At 33.4% G+C, this 18,990-nt stretch overlaps 1 long non-coding RNA gene across 2 annotated transcripts; it reads right to left on the bottom strand.

Moving 5' to 3' along the window:
- Positions 1-2,502: 2,502 nt before the first annotated feature.
- Positions 2,503-4,253, bottom strand: LOC131870084 (uncharacterized). 2 transcript variants are annotated; one of them, XR_009368442.1, is made up of 6 exons: positions 4,153-4,253; positions 3,880-4,043; positions 3,623-3,782; positions 3,255-3,326; positions 3,041-3,155; positions 2,503-2,935 (listed from the first exon to the last, which is right to left on the bottom strand). It is a non-coding gene; the product is annotated as an uncharacterized LOC131870084 (long non-coding RNA). The 2 variants fall into 2 exon arrangements; XR_009368441.1 differs by lacking the exon at positions 4,153-4,253 and having other exon boundaries at positions 3,880-4,143.
- Positions 4,254-18,990: the final 14,737 nt, after the last annotated feature.

Raw genomic sequence — 18,990 nt, 5'->3', positions numbered from 1 at the left:
ATAGAATTAAGCAGAATCATAACAGGGTTAATGGATGGGTCTATGGCACTCAGATTCACCCAATGGTTATCCCTCCAGCAGTAAGCCATCTTAGTACAAAATCTGGCCTTGCACACAAAGATAAAGGTGTAAAAATAAACCTTGTTGGAGAGGGGGGTCTCCATCAACCAAGTATCCTCCCAGAAATTGACTTTTCTACCATTACCAATAATCCATCTTTTACCTTTTCCAGCAACCATTTTAGATTGGACCACATTATTTCAAATTGCCAATCCAGAAGGGGCTTCATAGCAATTAAGAAAATCTGCAAGAGATATCTGAGGTTGCATCTATTTGGCTTTCCAAATTGAATCCCATTCACTGGTTTTCCCAAACAATCTTCAGATTTATTTAGCGAGAAGGGCTTTATTAAGAGTTTTAATGTTTCTCAAACCAAGGCCACCCATTCTTTTAGGTCTACGAACTTTGTCCCATGATATCAGAGAAATCCTTTTCCTCTCCTCTACCCCTAACCAGAGGAAGGACTTTTGAATCTTTTCAATACCTTCAGCAAACTTGGTCGGAATTCTAAATAGACTTAAAGCATACATAGGAAGGCTCTAGAAGGGAGGATTTTAATAATTGGATTTTCCCTGCTTGGCTCATAAGGGCTTCTTTCCAGCCAACAATTGTTTTGTGGAATCTGTCCACCAGGGTACTCCAAAACGTCTCAGGAGGATTTTTGCATAGAGGGAGACCCAAGTAGATAGAGGGGAGCAAACTGATCTGACATTCCAAAATTCTAGCAATTCTTCCCTGCCTATATTTAGGAGTGTTGAGGAAGAAGAGAAAACTTTTCATCCAGTTAATCAGGTGACCCGAGGCTTGGCAATAGATATTTATAATCGATTTAAGGGTCCTGGCTTCCTTGATAGTTGATGCGCCCATCAACACCGTGTCATCAACAAATTTTTGATGGGAGCATACCCTCTCAACCGACGACGGTTTGGAACCTTTTAGTTGACATTCATAAACAAGTTTTTTGATAACAAACAAAATAGGAGATATAGGATCCCCTTGTCCCAAACCTCTTGACAACTTGAAAAGGGGGGTAGGAGAACCAATGACAATACCTAAAAGTGAGGGAGTAGAGATCAGTCGGGAAATCAGCTGAATCACTTTCTTACCGAATCCGAAATCTTTAAGGATTCTGAGAAGAAAACACCAGTCCACCCGATCATAAGACTTCGATAAATCAAGTTTCAATAGGAAACCTTGGTTTTTGGAGACTTCCAGGGAGTGTACAACCTCGTGGATGGAGACGATGGAGTCCAGAATATGCCTTTTAGGAATGAAGCTGGTCCGATGAGGAGAAATAATGTCAGGAAGAATAGAAAGAAATCTAAGGGTGAGAACCTGAGATATAATCTTATAAAAGGAATTGCACGGACTAATCGGTCTGAAAAGCTCCATAGAGTCAGCGCTCGGAGTCTTGGGGATAAGGACCGAAAATGTGACATTTATCTCTTTCAAGATCAGCTTAGATAAAAAAAATTCTTTAACACCCTTAACAATGTCTTGGCTAATAATGTGCCAAAACGATTGAAAGAATAACATAGGTTCTTCACTAATTTTCATTCGTTCTTCTGTAGTGGAAAGAATGCCACTCAACTTATCAATTTTCATAGATGTAAGTTCTTTTGAAATTTCAATTATGGAAACAACATTATCAAATTTGGAATGATAACTTATTAAATTTTCTCAATCACATGTTGATTATCTAATTTATCATTCCTTGAACTTTTGTTACAAACTCATTAAGTGATTCATTTTGACCCATTTGAAAGTTTTCAAAAATATTCCTTAATGATTACAACCTAACCATATGAACACTTTGATATGCATTTATAAGAATAGTCCATGCCTCTTTAAAACACGTACAACACTACTTATCCTAAGAGAAATTGATTGACATGTCTTGAATTACAAATACAGTTTCATTGTCTTTTTGTTAATTTTAATTGAGTTCTTGTTTCAATTGATTATTTAATGCATTAATATTTTTCTCTGTTCTTCTCATTCTTCTCTCTATTCTTCTAAAACTTCTCGTCTTTTTCTAAGGTGCGATACCAATTGAAGGTATTATACTGTTATAAATGTTCTGAACTAATTATGATCTGCAGATCATCAGCAGAGATGCTTCTATTCAATTTCGTTCTTTAACGCACAGGATTCTTTTATTCAATTTCAGACATCATAGGAAGTTCTTGATCATGACCAAGGATTGATTGATCAAACGATGAGAGATGAGGAATGCATTTCGATCACCTCAATAAATAGAGGTCTTTAATAAACAACAAATTTTAGAAATTCTAGAAACTTATCATATAAGTCCGTATAAATTACAAACTTAACGTATAAAATGTATATTTACGAATCTTATTTAAAAAAAAAAACTGCGCTTACAATGCTTCTCTTTTTAAATGATAGAAATAAAATATTCCAGCAAGAATCACATAGAGATTGAGAGAAAACTCAACCATGTTTGACAATTTAGAAATAAATATTTCGTTACAATTGTTCTCATGCCAAATGAGAGAAATTAAATATTCCAACAAGAAGCACATAGAGATTCAGATGTCAGAAATTAATATTATATACAACAATCTGCCCATAATATATTCCAAATCATAAATGGAAATGGGTTCTCCTCTTTTTGCTCAAACATTTTGCATCTCTTTGGTTAAAGCAGGGACTATGGTGGTCAAAAGATCTCTGATAGTACTTTCTGCCCAACCTTTGTTGAATCTGGTCCGATAATTGACCCATTCTTCATGCTTTTGTTGAAGACGTTTCACAATTACTGGTAAACAACGATCTGGCTTTTCAAGCAACAGATCTATTATACGAAGCCCGCAATTACTATAAATGAGCTCAATGCACCTTAAATTCATAGCTGCAATGGCCGAATGTTGACATATTACTCATCACATTTGCAACCAACCAAAACTAAATACCCAACTTGTGACTCTAAGTACAACAACTCTTACAAAGAACCTACCTGTCAGGTGGTCTACAATTCTGAAATGAGCACTTGTCTGAGTTGCGTAGTCATGTTGCTTTTCCAGTAACTCGTGTACACGCTTGAATTTTTTATGAGAATGTCCAACTCAAATCTGAAAATTCACAATTTGACAATGTTAAATACAAAATAATAAACATGTATACTATTGTCATAAATAGGGAGCACCCAACACCGAATGATAAGCTCTCACCCACTGTATCCAGTATGCCTGATTTGTTTCAAATAATCCCTTGCGTATATATTCTTCATTTTGGAAGGGCGTCTGCTATGACAAATCAAAATATCAATGAGGAGTTACAGAATCTTCAATTGTTAAAAGAACATTTTACTCAGCACTTATATACCAATTCATCATAACTCGAACAAATCCAAACAATTCAAAACAAGAAATGCATATAAAATGTAGGTTTCAAATGTTAAAAAAAGTTTTTAATAAAATTAAAGACAATGTAGTTTCTATATCACAATAATTTTTCCTTTATATCATTTCAAATCACACCCCACTCTATAATCCACCATCAAAATGAATAAACGAGAAGAAATCATATTCAGAATTACCTTAATCTTCTGAATATATCTTAGGGTTTCCTTAAGCTGAAATCGTTGTTTGTTTCGTAGACAATCTTTGGAAGGACACAAGATTTCGAAGCCTTTTGGGAGGAATTTATTGCAACTTAAAAGAAGTTCATGGCTCAGCTGAACCCCAATCGCATCACATCTGCAAATTAAGCAAAAATGCCCGTTCAAAGAGCGTAAAATACATTATCAGTTAAAAATTCGGAAGCCCTAAATAAAGATTTGAAATGATTACATACGTCTTTGACCCAAAATCATTGAGGATTTGAATAAACTGTGCAAATTCTTCTGTGCAGATTTGAATAAACTGTGCAAATTCTCCTGTATCATCCTTGAAATGCTCTTTTACTGAAATAGATACGATTGTGCGTCTATCTCTGTTGGCAAAGGCATCTCTTCGTAACTGACATTAACGCAGCACAAATGACAAGAAATAGTCAGAAATCTCATGTAGTGCACAAGCTTGATTAAAAAACTAATTATTTTCCAGCTTAGCATAAAAACTAACTTACCGTTTTGTTCCCTCCTTCTCCGCTGCTCTCTTCATTATATAATTAAAGCAAGATGGGCTTGACAAAATCCGATTATATAATTAATTTTGTCAATTGGATTTTTGCTAATAACTAGGTAATCTCAACTTACCCGCGAAATGCTGTTTGAGGGACAAAAAGCATCTCGATAACATCTCGTGACCAAAACTAACGTGAAACGGCATCTCGTACAACTGATAACATCCGTTTGAACAAAACCAAGTGTACGAAATCTTTTTAATTCTCACATGTTAACTGTAGTTTTTGCCGCCCATTATGATAATTTTTATTTTTATTTACACGAAAGGTGTATTCTATATGAAGTTGAGCAGCTCACTTCAAATATCAAGGGTACAAAATTCTTTACACGGAATGGAAGATGATTCAATAAATCACAATCGTCCATCTTTCCGTCAATTCATCTTCTTCGACGGTTTAACTCCTGGATAAATGATGCCTCAGTGGGCGACCCGATACATTTTCCCCGGGCCGTTAGTACCATCGATGTTATTACTCTACCAATACTGTCGGGTCCAAAACAATTTGCCTTTGAAATCTGTGTGATGGTGGGTCCTCAAGTCCAGTCAGCCCCTTGCCTTCTGTCAGAGCATGCTAAGAGTCTTTCAGCGTACTCATAAAAAGATAGGGCACGAATTTCAAACATTCCCAACTGTCTCTTTGCCATCTGTTTACTATGCTTGCCAAAAAGGCTGTGGGATAAGTTTCTGAGTTAAAAGATATTTGACTTGAGAGTATTAAATATTCTCGATTTGTTAAAAACTGAGAAAAATAAAAGAAGGTGAATTTGTCATGTAAATCTTGTATACGTGGAAGTTAAGGACATTTAAATTAGTTTTGCTGCCTGATATGATATACATGGAAGTTAAGGACATTTAAATTATTTTTGCTGCCTTGTATACGTATTTGGATATTTGCTCCACATAACATTGAAGTGGGTTCATAAGTCTAATTACAAATAGAAATCTTCCAAATTCAAATAATTTAATATCTGTTGTTATAGGACTTTCTTGGGATTGTATCATGGCAATGTTAGGGCCTCAACCTTCACCCGGCTTCAGTATAAAGTTTTTGGCAGAAGCTAAGAGTTCCTCTTTTTCTTTGCTATTAATTATCTTAACTGTAAATTTCATAGTTGAACGAATATCAAATAGTCCAATGGTCTTAATTAGAATAAGGATAAAAATTATAAAAATTAATGGACATATTAATTTTTTAAGTTATATTATTATCCTTTTTAATAATTAATTTTAATGAATTGTTTTTAAAAGGGCTTGGTCCTAGGTCGCCCCTTCGTGGATCGCAACTTAAGGTGTGGGTATGCTCCCCATGGTCTTGAGTTCGAGTCGTGTGTGTTGCTACCTTGTGAGCGGGTCGTACACATGCGGAGATTAGTCTCGCTTCGGCGAGGACACCTCAAGATTCCACGATAGTGAATATAAAAAAAATGTTTTTAAATTAAATTTACCTATTATTAATGAAATTGTCATAATATAAATATTACTCTTATCCGCTTTAATAAAGAGAATAGTTTAATTTTTTAATTTAATTATTTATTAATTTATAAGTGTATTATTTATTATTAAAAATAATATTATAATTATATTTATTAATATATATTATAAATTATTAAATATTAATATATATTATATTTTACAATAAAACTATTAAATATAAGTATGTTAATTATTATAATTAATAGTTAATATATTTTTATAGAGGGGAAGAGTACGAGTAGTCACCTTAAGATTCTAAACAATACATTGAATTTAGATGTTTTTTTTTTGTTTTCTTAGTATGAGACTTAGGTGTTTATAGCTATTGTTTGGCTTTTGGGTAGTTATGAAAAATGTGATGGGATTTGTGCATGCAAGGATAAGAAAGTGTTCATTTTAAGTTGAGGTCTTGATACATATTTTACATTTTCTCATTAACTGTTCGCTTTGACCACCACAAAAATTGTATAATTATCCAATATTTATGCAAAAATGCCCCAATAATTTATTGGGTATACTAGTGGGCAACTAGATGATTTTTAGTGGACTATCTTCATTAATGAAATCTAATGAACCATTGGTGGAACATGAATGTTAATTGGGCCCCTTCCCCAAGTACAAATTAAATTAACACATAAATATAATACAATATATGATATACATTTATAATGATACAAAATAAATTATATATAATATAATTATTTTATTATTATACATATTATCATTAAATATTATATTTTATTGTACGTATATCTTTCCATATCATCTCTCTCTCTCTCTCTCTCTCTCTCTCTCTCTCTCTCTCTCTCTCTCTCTCTCTCTCCTTATATGTCTCTATCTCTACTTCTCTTTATTTGTAGATCTTTCTACCTTTTTATCTCTCTATATGTCTCTATTCCTCTCTCTATATCTCCTTATATCTCCATCTCTCTATCTCTCCCTATTTAAATCCATACCTCTCCATCTTTATCTATCATTTTACCTTTCTTCATCTCTCCCTATCTATCTCCATAACTTTCTATCTTTACCTCTCTCTCTCTCTCTCTCTCTCTCTCTCTCTCTCTCTCTCTCTCTCTCTCTCTCTCTCTCTCTCTCTCTCTCTCTCTCTCTCTCTCTCTCTCTCTATATATATATATATATATATATATATATATATATATATATATCTTGTTATCGCTCCATCTCTATCCCCTCTTATATATCTCCCTCTCTCCATCTCTCTCTATATATTACTTCCTATCTCTATCTTTATTTTTCTATATCTTCCCTCTCTCATTCTCTCTCTCCATCCTTCTTTTAAACTCTCTCCTCTCTTTTTATCTCCCCCTCTCCTCTTCATATCTGACTTCATGTCCATATCCATCTCTACCTATATATATACATAACTATCTTCCTCTCTAACTTTATCCCCTATCTCTATCTCCTTACTCCTACCTCTCTTACTCTTCCCCCTCTATCTCTACCTCTTTATATTAATATCTCTCCCTCGCTCTCCCTATCTTCCCAACATCGTTCATTTGTCTTTCTATAATCTATATTTCATACTCCTTATTCATTTTTCTTTCTATAATCTGTATATTTCATAAAAAATCGTTCCTTGATATCCAACATCTTTGGAAGTAACTTATGCTTCTAAGCATCACTTTGGTAATTATAGTTGCAACACAAAACATCAAAGTCAGAGAAGAACATGTCAAGATCTTCAACATATTGTTCTCAAAACATTGGTAGAGCTGAATGAATTATATTCTTCAATGGGCTTCCTGCATAGGATGAGATGAGATCATTATTGGCCAAGGATCGATCATTAAATTATTGTTCTTTCTATATGCGTAAACCATAATTACAAATTTTCAAGGTACCCAATAAGATGAAGGTGAGGTTATGTTTTTTTTTTATTTTCTTAAATTCTACCACTTTGTAATTTATATAAGTCTTCGAATTGTTTTGCAAACTCAAAAGTGATAGTCTTTAAAAGACCACTTGGAGGCTACAATTCAAGATTTTGGAATTTTTGGTTTTAGTAATGGAATATTAGGTGGTGATTCAAGATATAATTTTTCTGTGTTCATTTGTTCATTTATAGTAATTGATTCATTCACACATTTCTTTAGATATTTTATACTCCTTATTCATTTGTCTTTCTATAATCTATATATTTCATAAAAAACCATTCCTTGATATCCCATGTGTAGATAGAGTATCATCCAAGTCTAATGCAACATCTTTGGAAGTAACTTATGATTCTAAGCATCACTTTGGTAATTATAGTTCCAACACAAAACGTCAAAGTCAGAGAAGAACATGTCAAGATCTTCAACAGATTGTTCTCAAAACATTGGTAGAGCTAAATGAATTATATTCTTCAATGGGCTTCCTGCATAGGATGAGATGAGATCATTATTGGCCAAGGATCGATCATTAAATTATTGTTCTTTCTATATGCGTCAACCATAATTACAAATTTTCAAGGTACCCAATAAGATGAAGGTGAGGTTATGTTGTTTTTTTTATTTTCTTAAATCCTACCACTTTGTAATTTATATAAGTCTTCAAATTGTTTTGCAAACTCAAAAGTGATAGTCTTTGAAAGACCACTTGGAGGCTACAATTGAAGTTTTTGGAATTTTTGGTTTTACTAATGGAATATTAGGTGGTGATTCAAGGTATAATTTTTCTGTGTTCATTTGTTGATTTATAGTAATTGATTCATTCACAGATTTCTTTAGATCAAGTTTAATTATCTTTTTTTTTTCATTTGTTTGTTAACTAATTGTAGCCTCACTTCTTGTTTCAATTTTTTTGGGTTATTAGACTATTTACTATAGTTTGTTTGACAAATATACGTTTCTCATCTTTTATTTGATTAATGGATCTATATGATTTAGCATAATGCAAATTAAGGGTAGTTGCCTAGTCCTAACTAAACTTGCTAGGATATCACGTCTTTAACACTTTTCTTGAGCAACGATGCCAAAATGCTAGGAACAATTTGAAGGAACTATTATTCATTCTATATTTAAACAATATTTTGATATTTTAGTTTATGATTTAGTTTATCCTATCTCAATTCTAGGGAGTAAACTTTTCCGAAGGCATAATGACAATTAGCTTAATGAAATAAAATCTACTATTTGAGATAACTAGATTTATGCTAATCTATTACAAACATTACAAATTGGTGATAGGACTTGAGAATCTTAGCTACATGAATTCTTATAAAGACTATAATTTGGCTACATGAAGTATGTTCACATTGTTGTAAAATAAAATAGAATTCAATTCATAATCATCAACTCAATTTACAACGCACATTAATTTGAGTTTATTACTAATATCTAAACACAAAATAATTATTATTATCAGCTCAAATAAGGTACAAAAAAATTTAATCAAATCTAGAAATCTACACACCTGCAAATTGAAAATAATAAACAAAATGAAATATCTATTTACTAAGAGTGGCCCTCCTTTTAATTTGCCAATGAGAAAACAAGATTCTTAGAGATTGTTCAAAATAAATCGTTTCTCTTGTTAATCGAATTTTTAAGATATCATTATCTATATTATATAATACACAGATTGTACTTATATACCCATTCATTCTGTTTAACAAGTTATCAAAAAATATAAGAGTTACTACTTTATAGCTTATAACCAAAATCCATGGATTCAATTAATAAGAGTTTGATGTGTAACCACTCTTTTCAAATTTCTAGTTTTAACCACATATGCTAATATTAAACATTTCAATAAAATGGCAAACAACTGGACAACTTTCTTCAACTACCATCCACTTTTATTTTCTTTTTCCACTTGATGAACTTTATTCTCCTTTCCTAATAAAAAGTGACCATGAGAATTAGCGTCCCCAAGGCTATATTCTATTCTTTCAATACATTAAGCATTTTTTATTTTATAATACTAATAGTGGTAGGAATATGAACAAAGGTTAAACTAAAGTATCACTATAATAGGATAAATGATCTAAAAACCAATAAACTTATAATCTCATCAATTTATAAGTTATTTTTCTCAATAGAATAATATAAAAAGTTATCAATTATTTTTTTATTAATAATGGCCCTAATACATTTTCACTTATGTGATCCAAAATTTGGTACTATAATTACATCCATTTAAAAAATATCTAGTCACATTGGAGAATTAAAAATGTGGAGGCATTCAAGTTTCCTCTCATCGACTTGCAGCTAGACTTGTTAAACTTTAGATGCACACTAGAATCATTCAACTTTAATATAATAAGTAAGTTTCTCAAAAATATTGGAATACACAAATATTATCAAGGGTTTTAAACAATAAGATGCATTTATCTTCCATTTGCAACTTAATATATTTTGGAACAAGATGAATCAAAATTAAATTAGAAGTATTTAAATGATCTACAATCAAATCACCATGTTTTACTTATTAAGAATATAAGTATCTTTGGAGATACAATTTATTTGTTAGACTTTGAGTTTGGTAAATATTATCTATCCTCTTCCATAGCTTGTATGTACTAGTCTCTTTAGAAACATTCAAGAGAATGATATATATGTCAAAAATAATGGTTTATTGTGTCTTTTGGGATGGTTTTGGTTCATTTACAACTAGCACCCACAAATATCTTTCCTCTGAAACATCTTCAATCTTTAGATTTCATATCTTGTATCCAATGTCATCAAAATTCTCAATATATGAAAGTGAGGCAAAGGCTATGTTTTTCAATCCCACCCAAATTTGTAAAACCACACAATGCAAAAGGTTTTAATATAGCCAAAAAGCCTTGAACACTTTAAAAATATATGTTCCAATCCATATAGAGCTATTAGCTCTAATACCAAATGTTGAGAAACAAGGTGAAACTACTATAATAAAATACTCTATAAAGTGAATCCAAATGTAAAATATGATTTATTTATGATTTTCATAAAAAATATTTTGCAAATGCATAAACAAACACTAAAATAAATAAATAACACACAATATAAACAGATGATTTATGTGAGGAAACCCTTTTGAGGAAAAAATGTCCACTAGAGAAAGAGGATAAATATGTATTTATATTCAATGCACATGAGATAATATCAACACAATAACACTTTGCACTTTGAATAACTCTAAAAACAACAACAACCATGTATATGTAAATAATGATATGAAAACGCCATCTCATACCTTCAATTTATATGAAAGAAGAGAGGCCAAAACCACAAATTATTTTACCAAAATAATAAATAGAAAAACCACGAAATAATGCAAAAAAGTCCATGCTCATCTTGGAGAGCGTCTTTTGAGAATAGTAAATGCATCAAATGACTTCACTAAAAGGAAGAAAAGGTGTGGAAAATGCTTCCAAACACTAATCTAGTGGGAGAGATGATGCAAATTTTCGTATAAACATTTAACTAGTTATTATATGAAGAAAACACATATGGAAACAAAGGATAAACATACAATATCATCACACCATGAACTCCAAATATACTTGTGGAAAACCCTTTTGGGAAAAAACCACACACTCCAAAAGAACAATACTTTGTATTTAGTAAATACACATGTTTATAATAGATTCCAAGCACCAAGACTCTTCACAAGAGTTTTAAATCAAACACATAAATCCTAGAGTGATCTTAGAATCATCACAATACCTATAGAAAATAGTCTCATGCAAACTATAAAATATAAAAAATATTTTTATTGTCATTGCATAGGAGAAAGAGCCCAAGATAGATTCCAAGATCCATGTGGCAAGAATCTAACAACTGTAAGTGTTTTCCTGACTTACACGATTCTTGCATGCATGTGAATCAGGATTATATACCCATCACAAAATCTCCAACTAGGGCACCCATGTTACATGAAAACACTTCCGTCAACATGTAGAGAGCTTAAATACATGCAAACCCCTTGCATGCGTTGGATGCTACCTCCAAGAATAGCCAATTGTCATATAATCCACCACAAATGTCATAGATTTTGTGATGCATATGAACAATTCATAATCCTCAATAGGTGTCAATCATTGTAGTAGTGAAGCTATCTGCCTAACTTGAAGTACACTTTAAAGAAAAAATTAGCACTTAAATGAATAAAAAATGAATCAAAGAAACAATTTGTTGTAGGAAATCTTGTTGGAGACTACTTTATATAAATTAAGACAAATCCCTACATTTAACAACTAGTTATAAGAAACATCAAAACATACTTTCTTAGGCTTTGTAATTGTCTTACAACAAAAACTTATTCTCTACAAATTCGATACAAGAAAAACAAAAGAAACTCCTCACATTTGAAGCTATACACTTTTTCATATTAAATCTCTCCGTCTGGGAACTAAGGTGCCCTCTTCATATTCCTCTAGTTTTCAACTTTTTGCTCTCTTTTTCCATCCTTTTTCACAGGAGTTGCATATTCTCTCAAGATCTAAATTTTAATGTTCTTTTTCCTCCTCATTTTGGGTGTTGAGATTATCCAAGTAACTATCTTACGAGTTGGTAGGTAGAATTTGTCAGGAAAATGGTGTCTCAACCTTGCATTTACATAAGGCTACTATTTATAGTGATTTTTCATTTGAGCATGAATTAATGCAAAATTTTCCTTGAAGCTTTGGATTGTCTAGATAATCATGCTGATAAATTTTTGTTGCAAGATCATGCCTATATTCAAAGATATTAAAGTTTTTTTTTAATTGGCAACTAAATTTTTGAAGTCAATTTTGAAGGTCTTAGAGGCTCCAAAGTGGTCCTAAAGTGTATATAAATAAAATAGAATTTTTTTTCTTGATAGAGCACATTGCAAGCTTTTTGGAGATTCAAATGGTTTTTCAATTGGATACCTAGGTCAAAAGTTATGACCTCTAGAAGTTGGGTCTCCCGAGATAGAAAATGTAAAAGCATGTAATGCCTACCAAAATACCCTAGAAAAACATAGCTAAGTAACATGCAAATAGAGATAATAATATTTTTTAACTTCATCTATTAATGCAACATAATCAACTAAGAGCACATATGAATTAAACATCTATCTACTAAATATGCACATATTCATCTTAAGCATGAACATAAGATCACATTATGCAAGCAAGATTAAATACAATACATCAATAACATTCCCTAGGGTATCTCGATACCATTACTTAAATAAATATACACCTCCAACAAATACTAATTTCATAAGGATTAGAACATTGAAGAGAATTAACTTTATCCCAACTAAGCCTAATCAAATGGCAATTCATTCAACCATGAATCTAGATCCATATTCCATAATTAAACAATATCCAAGATACAACATAGATATAACAATGAATATAACATATTACATAAGGATCAAATATCCATTATATCAAATTTATGATACTCAATCTACATATACAACTATATCATGAATGCCATACGTATCATAATACATCAATCCACTATGAGAATCCATCCAATAGTTGAAGAGATAAGGAATCTACTTCCACGCACAAGAGAAACCAATGAAGAGCATCCTAATGGAAGAAGGCATCAAACCACCTGAACTTGTGGAACCATAAGGAACCACCCCTCATGCTAGGAGATGACACAAGATCCCACACACACACTAGATCTAGGCTGAAACCTAACAACCAAAGGATGAAACCAAACTCCCTCAAGTGAAATCCACAAGAACAATACACCAACACACCAACACACCATATGGCTAAATCAAAAGCATGAGATCTCCAGAGGCTTCTCCAATAAATAAGGCTTAAGGTGCTAGGACCTACATGTAGGGAAGGAGTGCCATCACACACTATCACCATAAAGCAACCAATGGGAAAATGTCTCGACATCCATGATACACATGCCAGGCCATCCCTACCTTTGAGGATATCAAGGGAGTTCGACTTACCTGTAATAACCAAGGTCTTCCCAACCATTCCCAGATTAATATAATTACACTAGGGATATGATTTGAGGCCACAAGTCAACTCTTATCTTATTATGGTGATTTACCTCTACCCATCCCACCTAGGGTTAGTTTACTTATGTTATCGTTTGATTACAAGGTAAACTCTCAATGAGCTATCCTAGTGGTCTAGACCGTAGTACTAAACATAAATAATCCTAGTAGTCTAATCCTCATGACCCCAGTCACTCACTTGGAAGCCCACTCCCCCTAGCATGCACCTAGACCTTAGGGTAACATATCACATAACAAGGGCTCTCAATGCAGCATAACTGGATAGCCGAGGTTTAACAACCAATATGCTATAATCAAAAGACACGAATGCCATATGCCATTTAATCACAACCTCACAAGCAACATGGAGCACACATCATGCAATTATCATAATATCAAAAGTAAACTCAATATGAGCCCAAGAGAAAATAAATGCAAGGCACAACATCTTTCTTGTAACCATACAACAATACAAATACACAATTTAGATCAAATAGCTAGTCTTGGGACAACTCAGGAAACCCAAAATGATAGTCTTTGGATACTGAAAATCAAAATATAGAAATAAAAAAGGATTCAGAAAGCCAGGCAAAGCAGTTTCATACATTTTCTCAACAAAGTAGTGCATATGGAAACCAAAACAATGCCTTCATAAGGTACTTTAGCACATATGACTAATGAAACAATGCTTGTGTGAACCACATCAACACATTAGGTAACTGAAACAACACACTCAGGCTTCAAAGAGCGCCTTTGACCCCTAGACTGGTGAATTAAAATATAATGATAGCACATATACCATAAATAATGATGCCTTTGCAAACTTTGGCAACGCGTATATTTACTAAAACAATGCATTCACCTACTAGAATAGCAAATATATAGTTTCAACGTATTCGTACAATAGTTAAGCGTATACGCAAAGCAAGACTCAGAAATATGGAAATCAGAGGATACGACTCAGCTGAGGATACACTAAATTATTAATTATGACATAAATTCGACTTAGAAGAGACACAAGACAACTCTTACAACTCAACAAATACGCACAAGGGATATAGAATCCAAGCATGATATCACACCGTGAAAAATACAAAAACCATTGACGACAACACCAGAAGTATAGCCATTATAAACAATAATTCCCAATATACTTATTTCTTCTTTACCATGTAAATAATCTTACAACATAATCAATTTTCCCAACCCCTGCAAACAATCTTTACATAGACACAGTGCAAACAAGCTTGTCTCAAAATTGACATGTAGATAACACGGGAGTAATATCTCCAACCTGGAAGTATATAAGTGATGGAAAATGAATTCGATGAAGTGCAACAATTCAAAATCCAAGCCAAGCCAAGACTCCACAATCCAAATTCATAGAAATATTTTATCACCAATAGTTTTCTAGAAAATCTACCACAGGCTAATCCCACGACAATCTCAGAAACTCAATATGTAGAGGATTAAACAAAAACCATGAAAATATGTCGGCCAATGAAAGCAATCTATAAAATATATTTCATACCAACCCCTACCTCAATTTGAGGCAAAATATATTAAAATAATATTATTTATACTTACCGAGCTCACAACCTGGAATAGTAAAATAGGGTAGGTAGAATAAATAATTAATTAAATAACCCAAAGGGGTAAAAGGAATTAAAATAATATAAACAACCAATTAAGTAAATAAACCAAGGCACAATAAGATATAAGTGGCCAATCAAATATTAAAGCCACAACTATATAAATAAATAATAAATCCAAAAGGGATTAAATAATAAATCATTAAACAAAATAACAATAACAATATAAATCACCAATTAAATATAAATCCATAAAATAAGCATAGATAATAAAATATCCCTAATAATAGCTATCACACATTAATATTAAATATTAATGCCAATCATTGATTTAATTAATTATTATAAACTAATTAATTTTTTAATAATTTAATTAACCAATAATCACAACTCCTCAAGACAACCCAACATAGGGTAACATAAAATACCACGAGACAACTCTAACGACAATACCACGACTGACAGGATACCAACCTAAACCTAGAGTGTAGAATGCGATTTCATGTTACCTCCTATCAACTTGCCATTGTGATGGACACACTTAGACCTGTCAAGCTAGGTGGAGTTGATGATGACAACATATGAAATAACATATATCATATATGATCAGGAAAGTGAAGAGAATCACAAGATCATATCGTGCTCGCAATGAGTGATATGACATCGTCTCTATCACAAATACACAAATAAGATAGTCACGAGAATTATAGCATCAACTCATCCAGTGTAATCATAAAGTGAGGCTAGCACATAGCATGCAACCATCATATCACCAAAATAAAATGTGAATATTGCATAAGCATATAAACCGGCAAATAATAGACCATCATAATAATAATCCATGGATGTCATCTTCCATATGAAACCATAATGTCAATTGCAAATATGACACGTCTGTCATCAACCATAGGGAATCCAAATCATAGATCAATCTATAAAATCTATCAAAAGCATTGTAGAATAGTCTAAGTTATAACCATGTCGTCTATCGATGCACAAAAAGGAAAGATGAATCAAGGAGGGGCACTACATCCTGCCCACCTTGTCCCAGGCTTACTCCTTGAAGTCTGAAATGTTGACATTGTGTTGTCATTGATGTCAACCGGTATGAGAGATGTATGTGCAACACTGCCATGAAGGAGTACAAAATGAGATATCTTTGATACCACCTTGTGTTGCAGAGCACCATTAAGGTAAAGAAGAGAATTTCATTCAGAGGAATGATCACTGGAGTCACCGGTACACAAGTTAGTGCCTGACTTGTGTGGAAGAAATGGTAAGGTTATCAGTACAGTGTATCACTGATAAGGAATGGATGTCAATTGATAAGTGTTGTGTTGACAGTGTGTAGTTGCCAACTGGAAAACTCATGACCAGTGTACAAGCAGGATGGGCAAGGTTCTTGACCTGTTGTTTGTGATGAAGAGGCAGAATGTTACCTAAATCACATGAACACCAGAGGAGAAGAATGAGCTGGTCACTGGTATGCTGTGTGGTTGTAGAACAACATGACTCCCACCGGATGAAGATGCAGTCACCATGTGAAGAGATGACTGACAATGAATGTGCCCACACCGGATCACATGTGCCTGTTTGAAGATGTGCTGCACAAATAGGGAAGTCACATGAGTGCATTACATGATGCAGATGACAAGGTGTCACTCCATCGGCAAGTGGAGATTATCAGCTATTATGCATAGTGTGCATCATAGTTCTGAGAGATAAGGAAGAAGAGGTAAAGGAAAGTGTTGAAAGGCTCACACTAGAACTACCGGTAAATCAAAGGAATGCCTCAAGTGCATAAGGTCAGGGATATGCATTGGACCGACAGAGAAGGCATATTGTGTTGCCAATACAGATGAAGAAGGATGGGTTTGTCTCTTTGAAAAAATGGTTGAGATATGTTCCAAGGTGATCTGGGAGAAGGCAAGGTTGAGCAGAGGGAGTCAGAGGAGAATGATGAGATTGGAGATGGAGTCTGGTGAAGGTTGATGACATAGTATCATCAAGAGCGTTTACCTATATGTATGTCCACCTGTAATACAGACAAGGTGCAGATGCAAAAGACTCCCATTTGATGAAGATGAACATGCTATGGATAGCTAAACTTTCCACCCTAACCACTCAGTAACCACAGAGTTACATCGCTCTGCCTGAGGGTAAGTAAAATAGTTTTTTTTACAACTAACTTATAAAACCATTTTCTGACTAAAAACAACAGAAAGTAAAAAAAACACGGGAACGGTTATCCAATTCATGGCAACATGCGACTAGTTTGATCCGTCTTCCACTCCATGAATGCCTCCATTAATTACTGGATGACAGGTTCAGTCGGAATGACTACGTGTAAAATTCGTTGTTGCCAAACCTCCTTATCACTATGCACCTGTTTTACTTTATCCACATGGTTGTTCAAATGATCTATGCATAAAAACAGTAAGGATTCGGTTTTAGCAATGGCGGAGAAATCTTTCTTGGTGACCACCGTTTCACTCCTAACCATATCAATTTGCACTTCAAAATATTTTCTTATGGCTTCACCAGTGTCAACGGTTTTTCCATCCTCTTTCATATATTTCACTCCAATGCATTTTAGATCATTAAGCATGTTTTGTACCAATTCAGACGATTCTTGCTCAAGTTTAACAAATTCCTCATAGCCCAGTTTTATTACCGAATTTATCCATTCAATGTTATTTTTGCAAATGTACAGAATATTTTTATTAAATCCCTATAAAGGCTTTTCTGCAAGGAACTTCATTACGCCATCTCTTTGAACTTCTTCCATGTGAGGTACTATTCGGGCCCACTTGGCTTCTTTGTTCTTCCAAGTTGTGTTTTCCTTTCCCAACTCTCGGATAACTTAAGCAACATCATCATACACCTTTCTCAAATACCTAATGTATTCTTTTCCCTATTTCATGATCATATCTAACCATTCAAGGACCACACCATGTACCATTTTAATCCTTTGTACTTCTACGAGCAACTTCTGATTGCTAGGGGACTTGGGATCAAAGAATGCTCATTGTGCAGATAGTGGTTCCGGATCTAGTCCATGGATTGCGTCAATATATTCCGCCATTTTTCTTAAGTTTTATTTTAGTTCCCTTTTATCCTTTTCATCTTTCCAAGTCCTAGTTATGATCTTTTTCATCGAAGCTTCAAGATGAAGAACATTCGTGGCCCGAGAAGTAGTACCAAAATTCACCTTTTCAACAGTAAAATACATGACTGTAGGGTCCTCTATTTTCTCAGCTGTCAATGGGCAAGCTATCTCTACAGTCTAATTCCCACTGTCAGCATCAAAATCAATTCTTGAAATGGTCTCCAGTTTCTTCACTTTGGGAGTCTTCCCCAAGCACTTGTTCACCATATCTTCCAAAGGGACCAAAACTGGAACTACATTCCTTTTCTTTCTATTTAGGGTATTTTCTAACCATTAGAGGTTCAATGCGCACAGAAGTTTCATCAGAGCTAGCTACAATTTCCTTTTCATTCCTTACTACCAATGTGGTAGTAGTGTTTGCCAAACTATCCACTTGCTGAGTGTCATTTGTAGCATCAACATTTAGCACCTCCAAGTCTGGATGAGCTGAAGGATCTTCCATATTAGGAGAGGCTTCTAAATCAACTAGCATTGAATACACAAGAGATTTCTTAGCTCCGCTTTTGGTTATGGCCTTGATGATCCTAGTAGGAGCTAGTTCATTTTTTATTTCCATCGGCCTAGCACTCTGACTAACTCTAGTCTTTGTTCTGGATGATCCTGCAACACAAGA

The sequence above is a fragment of the Cryptomeria japonica genome, unplaced genomic scaffold (genome assembly GCF_030272615.1).
Source record: "Cryptomeria japonica unplaced genomic scaffold, Sugi_1.0 HiC_scaffold_282, whole genome shotgun sequence".
NCBI classification, from domain to species: domain Eukaryota; kingdom Viridiplantae; phylum Streptophyta; class Pinopsida; order Cupressales; family Cupressaceae; genus Cryptomeria; species Cryptomeria japonica.
Note: the sequence above shows the minus strand (reverse complement) of the source record. Positions and strands in the feature narration are given on the sequence as shown.